This window comes from Ceratotherium simum, chromosome 23 (assembly GCF_057802395.1).
Source record: "Ceratotherium simum simum isolate JZ-2026a chromosome 23, ASM5780239v1, whole genome shotgun sequence".
NCBI classification, from domain to species: Eukaryota; Metazoa; Chordata; class Mammalia; order Perissodactyla; family Rhinocerotidae; genus Ceratotherium; species Ceratotherium simum.
Window position 1 is genome coordinate 16,679,560 of NC_141922.1, and position 5,635 is coordinate 16,685,194.

Here is a 5,635-nt window from a genome sequence, read left to right on the forward strand (position 1 = left end):
ACAATTTGTAGGAAGAAAGGAGGAGTTAGGGAGGACTCCATCTAGAAGAAAGTTGACCTGGGCATGTGTGGGATTGAGAGAGTTGCTCAGGGGGGAGGTAGGATGGTGGGTGGCCGGGTGAGGGAGGGATGTGAGGAAGGTCAGGGTTGGCTCAAAGAGGCCAGGGAGGTGGGGAGCTGAGCCTGCAGAGGTGGTTTGGGAAAATGTGAAGGGCTCCAAGGCCATGCTGAGGAGGTTGCCCTTGGTCCTATGGCCAGGAAAGAACCACCTGAGTTTTTCCTTCTTTCAAGTTTATTTTGTGCCAATATTTGAGATCCACTGAGCTGCCTGCTGGGCATCTGCATTTGGATGGCAAACTCAGCATGGCCCATCAGCATCTTCCTCCAAGGTGGGCGCTTCCTTCACAGCCTCTTCTGAGAGAAAGGCATCACCACCCACCAACCCCTCATCCACCCCCAGGGCCAGAATCCCAATCCGTCATTTCCCCTTGAATCCACCTTTTTCCTGTCCCCCGCAGCCACTTGGTCACCAAGTCCACCCTAGACCAGTTTGCTCTCAGAACCATCCCCTGCCCTCCCCTGCTCAGCTCCGTGGGGCTGCCCCTTGTGAATTCCGTTTCCCATGCTCCTTGGCCCACTGGCTTCCAGCCAAGTTTGCCCAGTAGGAGGCCCTGGAGGGAAATGGGAAGATGGGTAGCAACTACTTCTTCCCTTCTCTCTGCTTCAGGCACTGGCTGTACCTTCTCTGTGCCTCCAGCCCCCACCCCCCACCCCAGGCAGGCCCTCTGTATGGCTATGGCCATATGCTGCCAGATTCCCCTACAGGACTGAAGGATTTATTCCCCCCATACTCCCCCAACACATCGCCCTTGGGAGCCCTTTTTGGAAACTGCCTTGACTGAGAAGAGCTACCTTGCCGAAGGTCACACTCCCTTCCCAGGAGGTCCACACCCAGTGACTGGTGATTGTGGGAGTACAAAAGTTCAGCCTCCTTGCCCCGACGTGGGTGGACTCTAAAGGGCACCCCAGCTTCAGACCTCCCATTTAGGGGCAACTGAGACCTTCCTTGAGATTGCATCCAGCCTAGCTTTTCCCTCTGCACAGTCCTGCTCCTTCCCTTCCCTTCCAAGAACATTCTCTAATAAACCTCCTGCATCTCTGCGTCTGCTTCCTGGGGAACCCAACCTTGGCACCCCCTCTCTTCATGATCCTGGCTCACTTTAGGGACTCTGGCTCCTGGGATCAAGTGTCACCACTTCTGTCCCTCCAGCCTTAGGGTGGCAGCGGCTTCCTGATGTTGCTAATCTCTGGTTACCACGTTGCTCTGTTTCTGTTCCTCCCATACCTTGTAACTAATTCCTCACGTTAAATTTTTCCATTGAACTTTCTGGCCTGGTTCTATTTCCCGACTAGACCCTGACTGATACAAACCCTGGACCTTTCCCACGTCCATCTGCTCATCTCCACTCTCATGATCTTAGGTCAGGACCTGCCCCTGGATCTGCAGTCAGCTCTTACCTGTTCCACAAACTCTGAGCACCCACTCTGCCAGTGCACCTACTAGGTGCTGGGGATGGAGTGGGGCACAAAACCAGATGTGTCCCTATCTCTCTAATCCATTCCCCACACACCTGTCAGAGTACTTTACCTAAAATTTGAATCTGATCATATCAGGCCCTGGCCTAAAACCTTGCAGGGACCCTCAGATAAAATCCAGACATCACAGTGTGGAAATGTAGGCCCTCTTCCCCGGCCCCTCTTCCCTCCCCAACCTCACCTTTTTTGTCTCCTCACCTCCACTCAACCCTTGCCAGCTCCCATCACGGCCCTAAACACATCATGCCAATTCACACCTCTATACTTTTGCCTGTGCTCTTCTCTCTCACTGGAATTCCCTTCCCTCCCCTTGCTAATCAGATGAACTCCTATTCATCCTTCAAAACACCACCCAGACTTCCCCAGCATCACAGTGAGATTTAAATGTCCACCCAGGTGCTGTTGAGTCCTCCATCTAACTTTCTCTCATGGCACTTTCCACTCAATTGTGTTCCCAGAGGACAGCAGCCACGTCTTATTCAGCCGTGGGTCTCCAGTCCCCAGCGCAGTGTCCATTATAAAGCAGGGGCAAATGTCAATTGAATAAATGTACTCAAGGGCAGAGGGTCACCCCTAGGGAAGGCCTGAGATGAGAGATGGGAAGGGAGAACAGGCATTTGGGCAGAGATAGGGACTGAGGAGTAGGGCACGGCTTGCAGAGTTGAATGTCCAGCTCTAGAAGGTAACAGCATGTGGTTACTGGGGAAAGAAGGGGCTTAAGTGTGGGACCTCCAGCCTGGATGGCTGGGAGGATAGACATGTACCATTGGGAGGGCCTGAGATCGGGTCAGCCACAGCAACAAGTGAGCCAAAATTGTCCCGATTTCATTGTGGGGCTTTCCCTGCTGGCAAAGTCTGGACTGAACTTCCATCAGACTTTTCAGATACTGATTTGAAGAAGCTCTCTGTGGGCCTCAGTTGTCTCCCCTGTGAAATGGCACAAGAAAGGCCTGCTTGTCCCTCCCCACAAGGTTCTTATGGAAACAAATAGGTACCAATAAGTGAAAGGTACCTTTGGGTGATCCTCCCACACACAAACATGCTCATCAGGCATGGGTATGCCTGGATTTTGAACTCTGTTCATTTAGTCAACAAATATTCATTAAAGGCTTCCCATATGCCAGAATTAAAAATTACTATTACTATGTAATTTAATAGAAATTTCATTACTATGAAAATCCGAATCGACAAATACAAATATATAAGTAAGTAGTCAATAGGAAGTCATTCTTCCCCTGTTAAAAGTTTCTTTATTTTATAAAAGGGTCTACTACGGGATGCCATTAGCCAGTTCCTTTGGTGCATTTGTGATGTGGCTTGGAAAAAATGTGGGAACCTTGAAAGCAAGAATCGCAGCTGATTGTGTGTGTGTGTGTGTGTGTGTGTGTGTGATAGCCTCAGCACAATGCTGAGCTGACACCGGATGCTCAATACATGTTGAACTGGGGAAAAAATTGACTTACCTCCAACTTTTCAGGAAACCACATATTGCATAACGTGAGCAAACCTGTATTGATTTTTCTGGACAAGGTTGGGCTACTGATGAGCTCAGGCTTGATTCATTTTCATTCATGCCCATGTAAATGTCTGGCAGCAACATTAGGAAAGTTCTGAGTATTCTACCCATTCTAAAATGCTGGGAAATTCTCAGAGCCCCCAGGGCTCCCGGTTTCCATCTCCCTGCTTCACATTACATGAGGCTTCATAGGTACGCAGCGTGCATTAGTTCCCTGACCCTAAATTCTAAACAAATGAACAACAAAATTCGGATATATCTCAGGAAGACGATATTAGTGTTTAAGACAAGGTTCCAAAAACTGAGAAAGAAATGAACATTTACTGAGTTCTTTCCATATGCTAGCACCTTGTTTAACGTTCAAAATAATCTCACAAAATAGTTACGACCACCATTTTACAGATTCACAAAAAGGCTCAGAGAAGTTGATTAGCTTATCTAAGACCACACAGCTGAAAGGTGGCAAGTTAGAATTGGAACCCTGATGGGGCTGACCCCCAACCTTGCTCTTTCTACTTATTGATTGATTGATTGATTGATTGATTTGAGGAAGATTCGCCCTGAGCTGACATCTGTTGCCAATCTTCCTCTTTTTTTGCTTAAGGAAGACCTGCCCTGAGGTAACATCTGTGCCCATCTTCCTCTATTTTGTATGTGGGTCACCGCCACAGCATGGCTGACGAGTAGTGTAGGTCCGCGCACAGGATCCAAACCCGTGAACCGGGGCCACTGAAGCAGAGCGCGTGAACCCAAGCACTGTGCCATGTGGCCGGCCCCTCTGTCTACTTTATATACCACCCAGTCTCCCAATGAAGAGAAATTCTATCCGAACATCTCTCTTCCTTTATTTTAAGAGCACAGGAAGCCTTAGATCCTTGCAGGCCTCCCCCTAACACCTGTGGGGGCCTGGACTAGGGCCTAAACCAGAGTCTGTGACCTGACTCCCCTTCTCTCCCCCTCCCCTACAGCTCCAGCCCTCAGCTTGCAGGGCCTCCCGGGCATGCCCTGGACATCCCAGCCGACAGGGCCAAACCCCATCCACACCCACGGTGCTGCCCTTGGCCCTTCCTTGACCACCCCAGGCCTAGAGGTGCACACAGCAGGGACAGCAGGTCACCTTGGGAAAACAGACCCGAGAAAGAGACTCCGGGCCCTAGAAGCAGGTTCTGGGCATTGGGGCAGGGAACCCCCAGGCCCTGGGTACCTGGAATTGGGTTTAGAGATGGGCGGATGCAGGCTCTAAGCAGGCACGCCCCCTTGCCACGTTGGGAGGGATGCGGCTGGAAAAGGACCAGGGCTGGATTGCCCAGGTCTAAGGGAGGCTCTGGTACCCAGGAAGGACTGCTGGAAGCTTCACCAAGACCCTTTCTCCCACCTCCTCACATGTCCACTGATGCCTCTGACCTTTCAAATGCTCTTCCTGACCTGATCTGTAATTAGCATAATGCCTGCCCCTCAGGAGGGAGCCATAGTGGGAAAGGCAGAATAAACAGAAATTTAGACAAACAGCTACAGTCCAGGGCCTAGAAGGGAGAGAATAATTTTGCAGGGAAGGATCCTGCCAAAGGATCCAAGGAAGGATCAGGGCAGACTTCACAGTGGAGGTGGCCCTGGAGGGCCATGGACAATCTATTACTTGTCCCCATAGGTGGCCTGCCCAGTGTTTGCACACACTTGTCAGGGCGGTGGGACTGGAAGCTTCTCAGAGACGGAGGCTGGGGGTTTCCTGGATCCAAGGGTGAGCACAGCTCCATGCCTGCCTTGGGTCAAAAGGTGAGACACCCCTTACCTTCTTCTGAGTTATTTGCTCTACTTTCCTGTTTGTGAGCACTCCTTGTCTACAGGCTCTTGGTTTGTTTTGCCTGAATTCCTCTTCTAGCACCTGACAACGGCCAACCCTCCCTACCACTCAGCTGGGGAATCTCCTCGCTGCCCCTGGCCCAGCCCTCAACCACTGACCTGGCAAGTCACCTGCCCTCACCAAGATCACCTATAGGCTGGGAAGGATTGGGGGACAGAAGGCAGCATGGAGTGGCTAATAGAGGTGAAAACACTTTGTCAACTGTAAAGCTTGCTGCACGTGTAAGGGATTCCTTCTCTTGCCAGAGGAAAGGGCACAGGTCTTCACGTCAAGGAAGACCTAGGTTCAGGCCTGGCTCTGCCATTAGCTCACAGTGTGACTGTGGGCCGGTCACTTCCCCTCTTTGGGCCTCCTTTTCCTCCTTTTTTGCATGAGGATGTTAAACTGGTGGTTTTCCAACTGGGTTCTTTGAAACTCTGCAGCTTGATGGTGGGACTTAGGAAGAGAGCACGAAGCTGATGTGGGATTCTGGGCCATTCGTTCCAGTTTTCATCCGATGTTCTACATCACGCTTATTCTGTAAGATCTTGTTTGAGAAAAGGCTTCCACTGCTTTAGAGAAAAAATGTTTGAAAACCACTGGCCTTCTCTGAGGCACCATTCATCTCTGCCACTGATTCTTTTTTTTTTTTTTAAAGCATTCTTTTTTTTTTTTTTAATAATT